Source organism: Ovis aries, chromosome 8, assembly GCF_016772045.2.
Source record: "Ovis aries strain OAR_USU_Benz2616 breed Rambouillet chromosome 8, ARS-UI_Ramb_v3.0, whole genome shotgun sequence".
Classification (NCBI taxonomy): domain Eukaryota; kingdom Metazoa; phylum Chordata; class Mammalia; order Artiodactyla; family Bovidae; genus Ovis; species Ovis aries.
The window spans coordinates 3,410,717-3,430,756 of NC_056061.1; the positions used below are offsets into that span (position 1 = coordinate 3,410,717).

Here is a 20,040-nt window from a genome sequence, read left to right on the forward strand (position 1 = left end):
CTTTGTTCATAGTGATGCTTCCTAAGGCACACTTGACTTCTCATTCCAGGATGTCTGACTCTAGGAGCGTGATCACACCATAGTGGTTATCTGGGTCATGATCTTTTTTGCATAGTTCTTCTGTGTATTTTAGCCACCTCTTGTTAATATCTTCTGCTTCTGTTAGGTCCATACCATTTGTGTCCTTTATTGTGCCAGTCTTTGCATGAGATGTTTCCTTGGTATCTCTAATTTTCTTGAAGAGATCTCTAGTCTTTCTCATTCTATTGTTTTCCTCTATTCCTTTGCATTGATCACTGAGGAAGACTTTCTTATCTCTCCTTGCTATTCTTTGGAACCCTGCATTCAAATAGGTATATCTTTCCTTTTCTCTTTTTTTTTTTTGCTTCCCTTCTTTTTACAGTTATTTGTAAGACTTCCGCAGACAGCCATTTTGCTTTTTTGAAGTTCTTTTTCTTGGGGATGGTCTTGATTCCTGTGTCCTGTACAATGTCACAAACCTCCATCCATAGTTCTTCAGGCACTCTGTCTATCAAATCTAATCCCTTGAATCTATTTCTCACTTTCACTGTATAATCATAAGGGATTTGATTTAGGTTAAATCTGAATAGTCTAGTGGTTTTCCCTACTTTATTTTTTATTTTTTTAATTAAAAAATGTTTAAATTAATTTTTAATATACATTTATTTATTTTAATTGGAAGCTAATTACATTACAATATTGTATTGGTTTTGCCATACATTGACATATTTTCTTCAATTTAAGTCTGAATTTGGCAATAAGGAGTTCACGATCTGAGCCACAGTCAGCTCCCAGTCTTGTTTTTGCTGGCTGTATAGAGCTTTTCCATCTTTGGCTGCAAAAAATATAATCAGTCTGATTTCAGTATTGGCCATCTGATGATGTCCATGTGTAGTCTTCTCTTGTGTTGTTGGAAGAGGCAAGGGGAGGGGAGGAATGAATTGGAAGATTGGGATTAAAATATACACATCACTATATATAAAATTCTTATTGCATAGGAAGCTGGAATGTTCCAGGTTTACTATTGTTGGGACCTAACAAACGCCATGATAGGCTTCAGGGACTAAGGTAGGACTCACGGGAAAGGCTGAGTCATTGCCCAGTGAGGTCATCCCCGCAGATGCCAGGACTTGTCTAATCAGCATACTCCCTGTAACCTGGTTTGAGTTTATCAGGATGTAAAAGACATCCCCCTGCAGCCAATAGCCAATTAGTAAATACCAGGAAACCCCTGCAGCCAATAAAGATTAGCCAATTAGTAAATACTAGGAAGCTCCTGCAGCCAATCAGCCCTTGCCAACTCTCTGTTCTAAAACCTATAAATACTGCTGTAAATCTGGCCTCGGGGCTCCTTGCTCCACTCCACTGTGTTGGATGTGGCGGGAGCCCTAGCTCGAGCTAGAAATAAAACCCCTTCATGCTTTTGCACTGCTGTGGACGTCTTATTCTCAGTTTTGGGGACTCGGACTCTGGGCATAACACTATGGCCAGTGTGTTCTCTTGGCAAACTCTTTTAGCCTTTGCTCTGCTTCATTCTGTACTCCAAGACCAAATTTGCCTGTTACTCCAGGTGTTTCTTGACTTCCTGCTTTTGCATTCCAGTGCCCTGTAATGAAAAGGACATCTATTTTGGGTGTTAGTTCTAGAAGGTCTTTTAGGTCTTCATAGAAATGTTCAACTTTAGCTTCTTAAGCATTACTGGTCAGGGCATAGACTTGGATTACTGTGTTATTGAATGGTTTGCCTTGGAAACAAACAGATATCACTCCTTCGTTTTTGAGATTGGATCTAAGTACTGCATTTTGGACTCTTGTTGACTATGATGGCTACTCCATTTCTTCTAAGGGTTTCTTGCCCACAGTGGTAAATATAATGGTCATCTGAGTTAAAGTCACCCATTCCAGTCCATTTTAGTTCTTTGATTCCTAAAATGTCAACATTCAGTCTTGCCATCTCCTGTTTGACCACTTCCACTTGGCCTTGATTCATAGACCTAACATTCCAAGTTCCTATGCAACTGGAATTTTATATATAGTAATGTGTGTATTTCAGTACCAATCTTCCAATTCACTCCTCCCCTCTCCTTGCCTAATGGTAACCATAAGTTTACTTTTTGCATCTGTGACTCTATTTCTGTTTAGTAGACAAGTGTTTATCCTTTTTTAAGATTACTCATGTAAGTTTTATCATATGGTATATGCCTTTCTCTGTCTGACTTACTTCACTCAATATGACAATACCTAGGTCCATTCCTGTTCCTGCAAATGGCATTATTTCACTCTTTTATGGCTAATATTCCATTGTGTATGTGTACCGCATCTTCTTTGTCCGTTCCTTTGCCGATGGACATTTAGGTTGCTTTCATGTCTTGGCTCTTGTAAATAGTGCTGCAATGAACATTGGGGTGCACTTATATTCATGTATTTTGAACCTGTGCTTTTGTATACATGCCCACTTATAATTGCTATATCCTCTTGGTGAGTTGATCTAGAAACTGATACTTTTCTCAGAGATCCCACCACTCCTGCTGCCCCAAAGTTCTGTCTGAGAGAAAAGAGTTCCTGTAGGGAAAACAGTGAGAGGAAAGAGTGAGAGAGAAAAATGACAGAGATTCCTTCTACAGTGTTCAGAGACAGGAGGCTCTATTCCAGATGTTCTCTCAGGGTTTTGATGCCTGTGCCACCACGACCATCACCACTGGATAATTATAAATGAGATTGTCTTTGGGACAGTGCAAAAATTAAAAAAAAAAAAAAAGAAGTGCTTTGTCCTATACATTCTGGCTCAGAGGGACTTCCTGTCCCAAGCTGCTGGCCAGAAAGGCAAAGTTTCTCTCAGGATTTTGGCTCTCCATGCCCCACTGTGCAGTTTTGCAGTGAGACTATCTGGCTTAAAATCAAGATAAAAGATAGGGGAAAAGCCTTTTAAATTTAGCCCCATTATAGATTATTCTTCACCATTGACTTCCTCAGTCTACCTGTTAGTGGTAATTTTTCAGAATCCTCATTTGGTTGCTTTTTGTATTTTGTCCAGAAGTTTTACTTGTAATTAATGGGAGCAATGGCCTCTGGTAGATTTATTACTTCTTGACCAGCAGTTGAATTCAAATAATCTTGCCTCATGATGAAAAATTAGGTTTCATATATATATACATATATATATATTAATATAGATAAATCTAAAGCCCTTTTCTTAAACACTGCATTCCACATCTTACATGTAAAGTCTAATCTTTATTTTTACATATTTTATGCAAAATGAAGAGACTTGTGACCTATGATTTCTATTGTGTTACCTGGAAATAGTCAAAAGAGAACAAGAGCTAGAGTAACAGAAAAGTCAGTAAATGGAAAAAGAAAGAGAGAAATCGCAATAGATAGAAGGATAAGTAGATGTGAGTTGGCTTGCATCATTAAAAATATGTACTTGTCATATTTCTCAATTAGAGTTCAGGCAGGGAACAGATGTTATACTCAGTAACTAAAAAGAGTTTAATGATGGTACTCTTTCCAAAGGGGTAGGCAGGGTAAGAAAAGCAACAAGTGATGCTGAAATACAAAAGGACTCACAGCAGCTGACATCCATTCCCATCCCTGGACATGCAGTTTATTGGAATCAGTGGCCATAGCTAGAGAACTTCAGCCACTTCTCTGTACTTGTAAGGAAGGAATTAGGTAGTAAATATTCTGTCTCATGATTCCTCCTGCTCTTTTATCTGCTGCTAGTGTTTCTTGAATGAATTCAAACAGATGCCAAACTCAAGAGATCCTGGATGAGACAGCTTATGGATATCATTGCTCAGAACTCAGAGTAGGTTAAAAAAGAGTAGAAAGTGGTTATAGAAAACAAATGGAGGATATTGACTCCGTTTGCCCATTTTTCATTCTCATCTAACAAAGGGAAAACATATCTGTCTTATTACAAAACAACATCTCAGTAATCTTAAATGAAAATATTAGGACCAACTTTGTTATTTAGATATCATAGAAGAAAAAAAGTGAAGTGAAGTCATTCAGTTATATCTGACTCTTTGTGACCCCATGGTATGTAGCCTGCCAGGCTCCTCCATCAGCGGGATTTTCCAGGTGAGAATACTGGAGTGGGTTGCCATTTCCTTCTCAAGGAAGAAAAAAAGGAAACATTTAATTTACATGAAACATAGCTACTGTAGTCCCCTCTTTTATAGTTGATCTCAAGGCTATGTTGACAAATAGCTTTTTTCTTTAATGACTCATTCTGTGTTTCTCTTACCCTCTGCTAGCATCTTGACTGGTTGCCTATTTAATCTGATGGGATGATGGAAACTTTTATTTCCAGAAGATCCAAATCCTCAGTAGTCCTGTATTTATTGGTTATGTTGTTCTCCATTATCCACACAAGGTGACCCAGTGAATCCTCCAGACTTCAGAAATAGTTACCCTGAAACCTTAATGTGAAATTTCCCCTTGACAATAAGGATACTCTCCATTTCTAATGAAGTAGTATTATTTTTTACCAATTGTTTTAGCAACATGAGAAGCTGTAACTAACCAAGGGACATTGTAATTGGTAGAATAATGCTCCAAGATGTCCTGGAATCTGGGAATGTGTTAGGTTACATGGTGAAGGGGAACTAGGTTGCAGATGGAAGTAAGATTGTGAATAAACTGACCCTAAAATAGAAAGATTATTCTGGATTATCTATGTGAATCCAGTGTAATCATAAGCATTCTTAAAAGCAGAAGAGGAGGCAGAAAAAGTGAGATAGGGAGAGATGGAACTACAGAAGAAAGGCTAGAAAGATTTCACATTGTTGGCCTTGAAGATGGAGGGAGGGAACCATGAGTGAAGGGATTTATGAGGCCTCTAGAAATGCTAAAAGTCAAGGACAGGATTTCTCCCTTAGAGCCTTTCCAAAGGCATGCTGCGCTGCTGACATCTTGATTTTAGTACCATGAGATCCGTGTTGGACTTCTAACTTTTAGAACTGCCAGATGATTAATTTGTTTTGTTTTAAGACACTAAATTTGTGCTGATTTGTTATAACAGCAATAGAAATAGTTTTCTACATACACTGTCAGTTCCAATTTAGTGGACCCAGGCTTCTGTTTCGTGGTGGAAGCATTTCTCTCTAGATAAATGTTGACAAGTACTCCAAATCCAATGAGTCCAAGATTGAGAGGGAAGGAGTAAATAATTCATTCAGTGATATGGGCCATTTTGACCTTCATCCTTTGAATCCCAAACCCATGCATTCTGGCTTCGGGCAAATAATGTCATATCTTGGTTGCTGACTTAAGGCCCTTTCCATATTCTATTGCTGTCCCCTAGATGACAGAAAACAGAGACTTCAATAGGCCATCCTATCACTCTGTCAATCCAGCCACTTGTGATATTGGTACACTTAAAAGGTCAGTGAGTAGTCAAAAGCTCGTTGCATATCTTTTTCACTGTAAAATACATATTTTGGTTAGAGATAATATTAGTGTAGCATATGAAGGAATTGTATAAATCTTAAAATGATGATGCTCTCAGAAATTTTGTAAATAGAAAGGTAGGTATGAATATGAGATATGCATTTCTTCCATGAAGACAAACTGAGATCCTCTCTATTCAGAAAGATGTTCAGTGTGATCAATATGCCTCAGAGCATCTGGTGGGTTTTGACCATGATACATGATGCCATAGTGGAAACTAAGCCACGTTCTTTTGCATTCAGCAGTTTGGGCACTGACGACATTTGAACTAGCCTGTTGAATCCATGAAGAAATTTTATCCCTGCCTGTGTCTCCTGATTATCCTCTAAATTACATGTAAATGTTGTTACTGAGTAATAATATGTATTTATAAAAATGATTTGACAGTCAGCTCTTTGTTCTATCACATTCACCTTCAAATACTCTTTCATTTAAGTCCTTGACCAATGGGTTAGGAATTCTGAATGAGTACAGATTCTTACCTTAGGTCATAATTGCCATGCTGTAAAATAGATAACTAAATATCCTACGTAGAGTTCTTCCCACTGGGAGCATATAATTTTATTGCTATATTTCACGACTACCCTAACAGTCAAGGTAATGCAACTCTTCACTTCCAACTGGTTCCATATTCTCTTGCAGACCCATCCATACACCTGGCCTGTATCTTTCTTCCTTTGGTCCAGGAAAATCCCCAGTTGGCCATAAGACTATGAAGTTTAATTTTGCATACTGGAGCAGCTGGGGCCAGGTGTCCTAAAATGGGATACTACTCTATGCATTAAATACTATGACTTTAGGATTGGTAATGCCTGGTCCAGATGGGAGTTGAGGTGGCATAGTAATCTGATGCGTCATGATCAACCACTGTTGTTTTTCAGTTGCTAACTCATGTCCAACTCTTTGCGACACCATGGACTGCAGCATGCCAAGCTTCCCAGTCCTTCACTATCTCCCAGAGGTTGCTCAAACTCAGGTCCATTGAGTCTGTGATGCCATCCAACTGTCTCATCCTCTGTTGCCCTCTTCTCCTTCTGCCATCAATCTTTCCCAGCATCAGGGTTTTCTTCAGTGGGTTGGCTCTTCACATCAGGTGGCCAAAGTATTTGAGCTTCAGCTTCAGCGTTAGTCGTTTCAGTGAATATTCAGGGATCAAACAGAGTTGTCACCAAAAACTGCTTTTTAAGTAGAGAATAATTTTGGACAGAATATGACATAGCCTCATTCTAAGACCTTAGGGACTTGTATTATGGGTCCCCATTAGGGTTTATCAGAGATTCCATAGACCCTCTTGATCTAATTTTACTATGAATCCTGGGCTTGAGGAAATAACTATAGGAGAGTTCTGTAGTCCCACTGGACCTATTATGAGATGAACTAAGGCCAAAGCTCCAACTGTTACCTAACTTCCATGAGCCCTACTCTGACCAGTTTTCTGTAATGGCATTTTGTTGGGTCTGGAGACTGGCAGGAGTTTAGAGCCAACATCTAATGTGATCATTGACACGTGTGACTGAATCCCAGAATTTCCTTTCAATGGCTGTTTCTTCAGGTCACTTCTGGACAAAAAAAAAAAAAAAAAAAAAAAAAAAAATTATATTTTTCCCATCAGGAAGGAAAAATTGCATCAGGAGGGAAATGACATACTCAAAAGGGTTAAAATATATATATATATATATATATATATATATTAGGTTAATATATATTATATATATGTATATATAAAGTTAAATAAAGGGGCAGTTGACTGCGGTGTGAGAAGGTTAAGGAAACAAACAAGGACCGCAATGCAAGCAGGATCTAGCAAAAACTGGAAGCCTTCAGCAACCCTTATTTGGAAGGGTTATGGGAACAAGCCGCTGTGACTGCTAACTACTACGGGAGGTTAGGAGCCAGACAAGAGCCTGAGTCTTAGGTGGAGGAGCAGTTACTGCTGCACCAAAGTCTTCGAGACAGAGCTGAGGGAGCTTATTTTCTGACATTTTTTCCCTCTGGCCTGCTACTGGAGCTTCCCACTCCATGACCCTACCAGTATCCAGAGGACAAGAAAACCCAGAGGGCTCAGCACACCCTGGCCAGACCTTAAGCCAGAGAAAAGTCCCGCGGATGGAGAATGGATATTGAGACCAGCCAGGGAATATGCAGGATACCCTTTGTAAGACCGATTTTTGTTGCAGAGATATTTAATGGGGAAAAGTGCTTCCAAGGTGCTTTTCAAACATAATGAAATATGGTAATATAGAACTAGATAAGAATATGAAAATGATTTAGAAAGATAAAAGATAAAGAGCAGGTCCTTGAGGAAGTTACTTATTTTAACGGTACATTAAATGGTACATTCCTGACCATAGTACGAAAAAAAAAAACCCATGAATAATAAAAATTTAATTTTTTGATAAAATGAAACAAATAATTAACCTAGATTTTTTTCTTCCAGCAAATTTCAAGAAGGGTACATCTTATAAATCTTTGTTTTAAAGATTTGTATAATGATTCTAGCATTGATATAAAAGAAACCATTCAAAACAGGAGTTTAAGCATGAAAGCATTTTTGGTTAAAAAAAAGAAGAATGGTTTTAAGCAAAGCCAAGGAGACAGCTATTGAATGTGATTTCTTCACAATTTTATGTTTTAGAGGAGATTGTTATTTGGCTTCATTTTCAAGTCTAGCTCAAGGCAAAATTGAGAACCACCAGTAGTTTATCTTTTTAGCCTCAGCTTTTGTTAATTTTACCATTTTCCTTCCATATGGCACTTATCTCAATCTGCAAATATGAAAAACAAAACAAAGCTTATTATTGCATCTGGTATTTTGTAAAGTTCTGATGAAAAGTAAAAACAATAACTTTATTAGTGGATGCTAAGTAATTTCCATATGCCCATTAAATTCAAATTAGTAAAATCATGATAAGAATATATTTCAATGAAAATCAAATAATGAGGACAGAGAGTATCTCAATAGAATTGCTAAATCCAGAACTGCTGAGAGACTAGTGAAGATACTGACTTACAAAATTTATACACTGTTAGAAGTGAGAGAAAATATAATTTAGAGAGATGTGGTATTCATCCTGTACCATTGAGTGCTGAACAGGTTAGAGGCTTCTCTCCCGGGAACAAATTGCATTTTCTTTAGAGAGAAACACACAGGCAGTCCCTTGGCAGGAGCGTCAAAATCAAATAGTAATTTCAATCCGTAATGCCTTTTATCTAAAGAAGTCAGCCGCATTTCCTCGTTAGCTTTCAGAATATACTTGTGATTTGTCTCTTGAATTGTAACTCCCTTTTTTTGGTTGTTGTTACAAAGAAATCAAGGCATAGAGAAACAGACATGTACTAATTTCTATTGAGATCACTTAAACAGGGTCAATTACTGAGACACGCAGGTCTCGATGCTTGATATAATAAGTGAAAATGAAAGTGTCTGTCGCTCAGTTATGTCAGACTCTGCAACTCCAAGGACTGCAGCACCCAGCCTTCCCTGTCCTTACTATCTCCTGGAGTTTGCTCAAATTCATGTCCATTGAGTCGGTGACACCATTCAACCACCTCATTCTCTGTGGCCCCCTTTTCTTCCTGCCCTCAATCTTTCCCAGCATCAGCGTCTTTTCCAATGAATCGGCTTTTCGTATCAGGTAACCAAAGTACTGGAGCTTCAGCTTCAGCATCAGTCCTTCCAATGAATATTCAGGGTTGATTTCCCTTAGGATTGCTTGGTTTGATCTCCTTGCTGCCCAAGGCACTCTCAAGAGTCATGTTCAGCATCACAGTGTGAAAGCATCATAAACACTCTTGAAAAGAGTGTCATTGACAGAGACAGCCATTGTTCGGAAACATGAGAGACCATGGAGAATTGTCTTCCAAGACAGTGTACCACATATATAAAATTTTATATATATACACATATAGATAATTATAGATGTATATTATATGCAATATATATAATTATAGGTGTATATATGTAATATACACATATATAATTATATATACATATATAATATATACACACATATAATTTATATATAAATAAAATTAAATTTATATACAATTTATATATAAAATATAATTATATACAATATATAAAATTATACACAAGATGCAAAAATGAATAGAATACATAAAATCCTTTGTAATATATGTAAGCATTTAATATAGAGAGAAAAGCCAATTAAGTTAAATTTTTTTTTTCAGTATTATCAGGCTATTTTTGTGCTTCAGATTTTTTCTGGATGCCTGAGTTAATGAATGTCACTAATGTAATAAGTAAGGTTTTTAATGCTGCATGATGAAACTTTGTGTTATCTGTTTTTCTATGCATCATGCCACTAAATTGAACACCAAAGTTTTCATGACTGTTTCTAAATTGCACATAGTTTTATTGGGTAGGCCAAAAAGTTTGAAACTTTTGGTCCAGCAAATAATACAAGATCGTTTGATTTCTGCACCATATTATTTTTTGTTCTTGCTAATGTCTCCATAATCTTTCCACAATTTAGGTAAAATGAACATGATGCAAGCTTTACTCCCATAACTGGTTTTAAGCGCGCAGTTCTGCAGCACTGAGTTCGTTCATGTTGCGCAGCTGTCACCGTCAGCCGTCTCCAGGTCTCATCTGGCAAAACTGAAACTCAGTGCCCATTGAATATATTTCTTAATGTAATAAATAGGTAATAAGAATATAATCTGCATCAAACACTGTTCTATTCAGGATTCTATCAAAGTAATCTGGCTTGAATATATGGTTAATATTTTAATTATTATTCTCTGTAATCTATCTTAAAGTTAAAATCTAATATTCAGAAATGTAGATCTCAAGTTTATCAAACATCATGGAAAATTTCCCTTCCTATGACAAGCAGGGTTATCCTTCCATACAAGTGTGTGCATGTGTGCCCAAGTCTTGTCCAGCTCTTTGCAGCCTCATGGACTGTATCCCGCCCGGCTCCTCTGTCCATGGGACTCTCCAGGCAAGAATACTGGAGTGGGTAGCCATGGCCTCCTCCCGGGGATCTTCCTGACCCAGGGAGTGAACACAAGTCTCCTGTGTCTCCTGAACTGCAGGCGGATTCTTTACCACTGAGCCATCAAGGAAGTCTCTATCCTTCCATAGTTGGGTATATGATAATCCATAGTTCTAGTATATTTATTCAGGATGCTCTGGATGTACCTTTAGTTTTCAAAATAAATGCTTACAATTATTTCAAGGATCCTAGAATGCTCCTTGCTGTTCAGTTTACATGAATATATCTTCTATTTTAAACAGACCTGACTTTTTATTGATGGAGAAGAGGTTAACATTTTGGCATTTTTAACAAAATCCAATCCTGAAACCATGAATTCCTTTGGGAGAAAACTATTTAGTTAATGCAATATTTGCCCATATTATATTGCTTTCCCAGCATCCTTCTAAGGTGACTAACTGCATTTTAAAAATGTACTTCTGAACTCATTTGGTCTATTTCAATCTGCTTCAGCTATTAGTCTTTCTGAGACTCAAGCCACCCTACCTTTGCCGAGTAAAAGGCTCTTCAAGTCGACTCTTGAGTATTGTGGACATGGTCACAGAAGTTTGAATAGTTTTATTGCTTTCTATTGTAAGATGTCCCAGGCACATCTTGTATAATTCCTCTGCCAGCCTTTTACCACCTATTTCTTTATGGAGCTTTGGTTTATTTTAGTAGGAAAGACATTAGGTAGTACCACTCAGGCACTAGGGTGCTTATTATTGCCAAGGTGACCTTTTATTTTATTTTCCTAGTCATTTTCAGTGGACAGAATTTTAAAATGTACATTTTTAAAAACAAACTTTATTTTTAAGAGCCATTTCAGATTCACAGCAAAACTGAGCAGAAAGTAGAGAGAGCTCCTGGAGGCCCCCACCTGTGTATAGCCTCCTCCACTATCATCATCTAATACAGCGGTACCTGGACTTCCCTTGTAGCTCAGTCGCTAAAGAATCTGCCTGCAGTGCAGGAGACCTGGGTTCAATCCTTAGGTTGGGAAGATGCTGTGGAGAAGGAAACAGCAACCCAATCCAGTACTCTTGCCTGGAAAATCTCATGGACAGAGGAGCCTGGTGGGCTGCAGTCCACAGGGTCACAAACAGTTGGGCATGACTGAGCGACTAACCCTTACTTAGTTTGTTACAAGCAAAGAAACTATACTGACACATCATGATTATCCCAAATCCATAGTTTCTATTAAGGTCACTTGATGTACATTCTATGGATTATGAAAAATGTATAATGGCATGTATCCATCATTATAGTATTATGCACAATAATTTCAATATCTTAAAAAATATCATCTATATTCTGCCTATCCATCCTTTCTTCCTCTCTAGCCTCTGCCAACCGCTCATCTCTTATGGTCTCTGTAGTTCTGCCTTTACTAGAATGTCATATTGTTGTAATCATACAGTTTGTAGCCTTTTCAGACTGACTTCTTTTCCCATGTCTTTTCATGGCTTGACACTTCCTTTCTTTTTAGTGTTGAGATCAGCCATGGGTGTTGTTTGGAAAGAATGATGCTAAAGCTGAAACTCCAGTACTTTGGCCACTTCATGCGAAGAGCTGACTCATTGGAAAAGACTCTGATGCTTGGAGGGATTGAGGTCAGGAGGAGAAGGAGACGACTGAGGATGAGATGGCTGGATGGCATCACCGACTCGATGGATGTGAGTTTGAGTGAACTCCTGGTGATGGACAGGGAGGACTGGCGTGCTGCGGTTCATTGGGTCGCAAAGAGTCGGACACGACTGAGCAATTGAACTGAACTGAACTGAACTGAATATTCACTTGGGACTTCCCAGGTGGTTTGGTGGTGAAGAATCTGCCTGCCAGTCTGCCAGTGGAGGAGAGGCAATTTCAATCCCTCAGTCAGGAAGAACCTGTGGAGAGGAAATGGCAACCCACTCCAGTATTCTTGATTCTTGCCTGGAGAATTCCATGGGCAGAGGAGCCTGGCAGGCTACAGTCCATGGGGTCGCAAGAGTCAGACACAGCTCAGCAACTAAAACACCACCACCAATTATATATTTTCAGTAGTTTTATATATACGTAAAACTACTGAAAATGTCATTTTGGGATTTCCATGGTGGTCCAGTGGCTAAGACTCTGTACTCCCAATGCAGAGGATCTAGGTTCAATCCCTGGTCAGGGAACTAGATCCCACATTCCACAACCAAAGATTCTGTATGCCTCAATGAAGATCCTGCACAGGATGAATATTCTGAGTGCTGAAAGACTTGGTGCAGCCAAATAAAAAGAAAAAAAAAAGAAAATATCATTTTGAGTAATAGTCTTCCAATTCTTCATAAACTTTAAATTGAGCTTATTCTCTTGAACATTCCCACCAAACACAAACAAAAACAAATCGCTAATTAGTGACCTTGGAATCAAGGAACTGAGGCCCTTGATGCTTCTTTGATAGAGCATTAAACCTTGATTACTACCCTTGGTTATATTCCAGAAGCTAATGTGACTTTGGACCATTGGGAAGATTAAGCTTTTAAAACCCATGTAGTTAATGATGACAATGTTATTTTTGTTAAATGTGTATAAAGTTTCTACTTTTCCAAGTATCTTTTATGTTAAAATCATTCCATATTATTAAAGTGTTAGCTAGGTAAGTTTTTCTTTCTTTTCTTTTTGTTCACTACAGAACCTATAAAGAAAATAGTTTTACATGTAATAAAATACTGAGTGGGATCTAATCCCTTCGCATATGGCAAGGGGTTAGGAGAGGTTGGCCTTGATCTTTATTAGAGGATTTGCAAGGAGCCATTAATGGACACAGGCAGAATATTGAATTCTAAATGATGAGCAGAATTCATCTGTCAAAAAGCACATATATATGATGGTGGGACAATGAGAATATGTCTGTGAACTTGAACTAAGTTCCTTCCTGCAATTGTTAAGTCAAGCTCTCTTTAGCAACTTGACGTGCATTGGAATACAGAAGTCTAGGCAGGATGTTCCACTCAGCCGTCCCACATCCATTCGGTATCTGTATGTTAAGTGTTTTCAAGTTTTGGCAACTATAAATAAAGTTAAGTGATTTTTTTTTGAGGGGGGATTTTGAGTTATCAGTTAGACAACAAAAAAGAGAATGATTGTTGCTTATTCTAAGGGTCTATCGTTATAAATTTAGCAGGCTGTCTCACTGCTTCTCAACTGAGCATTTTGTTTTGTGTCTTGAGGAAGAACATAAAATCACAAATGTGTTTAGAACTGTTTCGTCTCCCACATTCTCTTCATCTTGATGATAGCGGGTGTCTGACTTGGCATAGTCTAACTCAGTTTTGACTTTCTGGTAATTAAACATTTAGTTTTGAACAGATTTTCCATTAGTATAATTTCATTATGCCTCACTCTGTCTTCACAGCCTGCAAATAAAACTTTATAGGAGCTCTGTAACTACAGCAGGAGAGCAGTAATATAAACACCAAATGAATGATTCTGTTGTTTTTTTGACTTTTATTTTAACATTACTTTCCAAAGTACACTGAAAAAATAAGTTTAAGGGTTTTTCTTTACAGAAGAATGGTTCTAACAGTTTGACTAATTATATAAGTCTATTAAAATATTTCAAAATGTATTTGAAAAAAGCTCCAAGTAAGAGCTTTTCCCACTAATGATAGCAAAATAGGAGTATCAGTACTTTTTCAAAATTAAAAATTAGCCATATTACAGGTTCAATCTGAGAAACACAATGGTGTTCATTCAAAATGTTCTTCTACTTAAGATGTCAAAATTTAAAATATTATTTTAAACTAATTATTGAGAGGGTATTACTATAATATGGCTTCCCAAGTGGCTCATAGTTAAAGCATCTGATTGCCAATGCAGGAGACACAGGTGATGTGGGTTCGATCCCTGGATTGGAAAGATCCTTCGGTGGAGGGCATGACAACCCACTCCAGTTCTCTTGCCTGAAGGATCTCAAGGATACAGGAGCCTGGCAGGCTACAGTCCAGGGGGTCACAAAGAGTTGGATAAGACTGAGTAACTGAGCACGAGCGCATAAGCACACTGCTCAAATAAATTAGGGTGGCACTCATGGGACGGAGGCGGAAGCAGGGAAGAGATTTTAATAGAGAATCAAATGTCTTCATACTCCAAAACAGAACTTCAATTTTAGAACTTAAGACAGTAGCTACTAGTGGAGGTTCTTTCCAGCTGGCACACTTGAGATCATTTGATCTCAGCACAAACATATACTACCTATTTCTGAAACAGATTCAGCTTGGGAAAGCTAAACTTATTTAAATAAATGTCCAAGATCTTCAACTGCTTCCTTTCAACTGCTTCACCTGTTATGTATGTTTCAAAAGCATCTTTTGCAGACAATAGCTGCTGTTGAAAGAGTATTATTTTTTCCCTGGGGTCATAATTAACTCTTAGATCTGTAAAACAAAATAAAGTAAAAATAAAGTAAAAAAAATAAAATAAAATATATTAAAACTGACAAAAATAAAAAATAAAAAACAAAAAGAAAAGACATTTTTGTACTTGAATCTGACTAATTCATTGCTTTCTACAATTGAGTAATATTTAAATATTTAATTTTTTGAAGTAGTTCTACCTTCTTAATTCTCCCTTACTAATATCATGAGGACACGAGGAAGAAGAATCTTCTTAAAAGCCTCTAGTGGCAAACACAAGTCAGTAGCATAAAGGAAAATCACTATGATTCAGTGTTGAAATGAAATGTGGATATAGCTAAGGCCTCATGAGAATGGAATCGGATTGGGAACATTTTAGAGCTAAGGAGCAGAGTTTGGGGTGGGGATAAAGATGAATTATTTCAGTTGAGTATCTGAATTAGGCTGGGAAGGACAGTGAAACACTTAGTGATACACAAAATCAGAGTTAGACCCTGATAGCGCTAACAGTCGCACACAACTGAGAGACTTCACTTTCACTTTTCACTTTCATGCATTGGAGAAGGAAATGGCAACCCACTCCACTGTTCTTGCCTGCAGAATCCCAGGGACTGGGGAGCCTGGTGGGCTGCTGTCTCTGGGGTCACCCAGAGTTGGACACGACTGAAGCGACTTAGAAGCAGCAGCAGCAGCGAATTGAAATTATATTGAAGTAATCAAGTTCAGGTTTAAAAAAAGGAATCAGGTGGCCATAGAGATTCTGGTCTCAGACTTGTCTCTGCACCATTTACAATTTAAGTTTGTTTGAACTGTATGAGACCCAAGGACACCACCAGCCATATTTAGAACACCACCTGCCAACAGTCTTAAGTTCTCCCCTTGTAATCATGCATCTATCTCAGACTCCAATGGACCCTAACCTCAAGCACCTTTACTTCTTGCCAATTTAAATTATAATTGTTGATAAACAACTCAAAAAACTAAATAACTAACTGTAATCTTGTGATTTTTGCTTTTGTAAGTCTCCTCTGGTTTGTACTCCAGCAGAACACAATTCAAGTGTTTCTTAAATGTGTATCACCTGGGCTGCATTCCCTGACAAGCACTTTTAAAAATTTCAATCAGGTCTGCTTTTCTAAAATTTTGGTTAATGGCCCTATTGTGGAGATATTCCATAAAGCAGAAAGCTGTGAGTGATGGAAAGATAAGCCAATATAAAGCCTATTAGAAAAAGCTATGGCTCATGTATCACCAGACCACAAACAGATACACAATTATGGAGAGTTCTCAATCTCTCTGTCAGCCATTTCTCAGTGCTCATAGTATGTTTGTATTAATTACCTCAGAATATTGGGCTTAGTGATAATCCATATCCTTCTTTGAAATGGCTGGTATTTAATAACAGAAAATACCATATATTTTTTCTTATTTTATAAATGTATTCAGTAAATGCATTTATCTATTTACTACTAATAATACTATTATCTATCTAATGTATTCTATTCAATTAAATTTTTTGCTTGAGATTTCATTTTCTTGGTTAAGTCCATCAGGTATTTTCATTTATAGTAATTTGGTGCACTAGCTTTCCTGCCCACCTCATTTGAAAATCACCTACAGATAAATCTATAAATGCATTTCTGGGCCAGAAAAAAAAAATTAAGAGAAATTCTCTGGAGGCAAAAGTATAGTTAGGAGCATGAATCCAGAGAGATGAGTGAGTAAGTGACAAGTACCTGGCTTCTCTGGAGAAATCTACTTTTCCACAGTTGGTTCCATGGCCTTTATTTTCATGGCTGGATGGAGTCAAAAGGCAAAGCCTAGATCACGTTCCATGTGAAGTCTAATAGGAGACCTTTCAGATAAGATCAGACTAGGAAAGTTGCATCTTCTGAATGGATGCAAAATAAGTATTTTCTGCAGAATTTCTGAATGAAAGGAGAAAAGGTAAATCTCCCTAGAGATAAATTAAGCATATTTAAACCCTTGAGAAGATTTGTGGTCAAACTCATCTCATCAGATTGAAACTGAAAATCATCAAAAAAACAGAAAATCTTAGACGCAGACAGAGAAAAAAGACATATTAAGTACAGGAAACAGCATTTAGATACACAGAGAATTTTTTACCTCACTAATGGTAGCCAGAAGACAGCAGAATAACACTTTCATAGTGTTTTAAAAAATAAATCTTAACCCAGAATAATGTAACTCATATCTTGTTTCCTATATCATAAGAGGAAGATTTTACTACTAACAATTCTTTACTAAACCCCCTTATAAAAATAATAAAGTATTTACTCCAGAAGTCTAGAAAATGATCCTACAAAATATTCTGTGATTACATAAGGAAATATTAGCAGACTGGTAAAAATGGGATAAAACTCAGTGAACACTATAAAACTAAAAAGTACTAAAATAAAGTGTGATTTATGAAGTAAGAAAAAGGAGTCAAATAGCCTGCAAGTCAGTTAGAGTCAAATTGTATTGTTTGGGAAGATAAAAATAATAACTTTAGTCTTTAAAGAGTTATATATGCATCTAACATTTTATAACAAACATTAAAAATAATCTTCAAAATAGTAGAGAGAAAAAGTGGAATCAGAAAAAAAAAGACAAATCAAACAAATCAAAAGAATGAAAAGGAGAAAGAAGGCTGCATACATGCTGTATCATGATCGTCAACTATTATTACTCTTCTTCCTGCTGAGGGTTATGCTTCCCCACCTCTTGATGTCAGGCCACCATGTTGGTTAAAGCAAGTTATGTGTCAGGCTGTAACTTGCTTTGGCCAATGGAAGGTCAGTGTGGAAGCTTTGTGGGCCAGGTTATACCTTGACATCTCTGCTTTTTCTCGGCTGTGAGATTGGCAGAGGTTGCTTCTTGAGTCCTAGAGGGAAGAAGTGTGGGGAGCCAGTGCCACCATGACAGATCTTTTAAGCGAATGAAGGGCAACTTTTCACTGTGGTGAGCCTCTGATATTTTTAAAGCTTATTGTTACTGGAGTGGTAAAATACACATTCCTATTGATGTAGGGAAGTTATCTGTCTTGAAGTTTGGGACTAGTAGCTGTGTGACCTTGGGCAAGTTGCTTCACCTTTCTGGGTCTTAACTTTCTTTTCTGTAAAATAAGGGGTTGTATAGACAGGAAAATCTCTTGTAGGAGATAACAGGAAAAGGAAAATCATAAAACATGATACCATTTACGTTAATAAAACCCTCAAAATAACAACTCTGCACTGTATATATCTGCAGCTATACATATCAGTTTACAAATACAAAGGAAAAAGTCCAGAAGGGTACATTCCAATTGTTAACCACTGTGGCTACCATTATAGAAGGGGAAAGGGATGGGGAGGAAGGTAAGGGGGACTTGACTTTTATTCTCTATACCAATTGTCTAAACTTTGTATAATTGATTTTTACCCATCCATGTATAATTTCTGGCACAAAGTGGAATCAAATGAGTGGTGTTGAAAATAAATCATCCTTGAGATTAATGAATGTGTGTGTGTGTATGAGAGAGAGTTTTCAGAAGAGAAATTTGAACTTGAGACCCAACCAATAATTGAGCCACTGAAGCTGAGAGTCAAGTGTCCAGAGTAGATGATATCTACTTTAGAAAAAGTTCAAACAAAGCCTTTTTCATGTCTGAACATGGCATCAATTATATATGCACAAAAGCATTTCATGTCTCATGTGTTCTCAAGATACATACTCTACCATTTGTGTCACTTCTGTAAACTTTGATAAAGGAAGGCTGGGTGTCTCCCAAGATAGAAACGTGAATGTTTTTGGATAGTTGATTGACATGCTGTGTTTGAGAAATATAAAACACAAAAACTCATTTCACACAAAAAACAGCATTATAGTCATTGGAGAACAGTTTGAATTTAGTACAAATATTGCAAACGATTATCAGAGTAGCTTTTTGCTTAAAATATCATAATTAATTAAAGACGCATTTCGTGAGTAACCACTGATATGTCAGGATTGTTCTGAGAGTACAAAAATTATTTGGCACCTGCACTTAAGGAACTTACAGCCTAAGAACAGAAGTGCTCACATAATCAAATAACTAAAATTACAATAATTTGGTTCATGCTCAACTTAAAAAGTTAGTTCTCAAAATGAAAATATAAAGGTCATCTAAGGAAAAGTCATCACATAATTAAGGCAAAAAAAATCTAATTTTCAGTTTATATCATTGCAAGACTTTTCAATAATATCGTTCTATGTAGAGCCAAGATCACTGTACTTTTAGAAAGAGCAAATGGAATGGAAAAATTGCTGCAATTTTAAAAACAATTATTTCTTTGAATAAAATTATGCAGTTTAAACTGACTACAGGAAACAACAAAGGACAAAACTATCTCTGTTTCTTGATATGACTTCTTTTTAGCTATTTTCATGCTCTCCCTAAGTACTGTGTACTTCTCCCTAAGTACTGTGTACCTGAGGTGAAGACTGAATGATTATTTTGTATAGTTTTTTATATATATCTTTCTAAAAAATAATTTGGAAGAACCAGTCATACCATGCCGATCTTCTTAATAAGTCATTCCTTCCCAAAGATTTTCAACCTACTCTAAGGAAGGAATTTATAAAAATGATGAAAACAAATATGTCCCAATGAACTTACATTCCAAACACTTTTCCAGAGTGAACATCAATCAAAGCCTTTCATAAATTATGCCAAATTGAGTAGTCTTCTAAGTCTCCAACATTCATATCTTGAGTTTTCCTGGTGATTGGTGGTCATAGAGAGGAAAAACAGTTATTTGCATTGCAAAGACACAGAAAAATATAATATAGTATAAAATTATGTTGAATACTAGTGGTGAGAGTGGACATCCTTGCCTTATTCCTGATCTTAGAGGAAATGATTTCAGGTTTTCTCCACTGAGAATAATGCTTGCTTGTTGTACATGATCTTTATTATGTTGAGAGAGGTTTCCTCTTGCCCACTTTCTGGAGAGTTTTTATCATGAATGAATATTGAATTCTTTTGGTGTCTATGTTCATCAGTGATATTGGTCTGTAATTTTCTTTTTCGTGTAATATCCTTGTCTGGTTTTGGTAGCAGGGTGATGGTGGTCTCATAGAATGAGCTTGAAAGTGTTCCTTTTACACTACCATGTATGCAGTAGGTAACTAATGAGAACAATCATAGAGCACAGG

General features: G+C 37.0%; 1 non-coding gene across 1 annotated transcript; it reads left to right on the plus strand.

The window, feature by feature from the left end:
• The first annotated feature begins 12,566 nt into the window (after positions 1-12,566).
• TRNAG-CCC (transfer RNA glycine (anticodon CCC)) lies at positions 12,567-12,639 on the plus strand. The gene has a single exon. It is a non-coding gene; the product is annotated as a tRNA-Gly (tRNA).
• Positions 12,640-20,040: the final 7,401 nt, after the last annotated feature.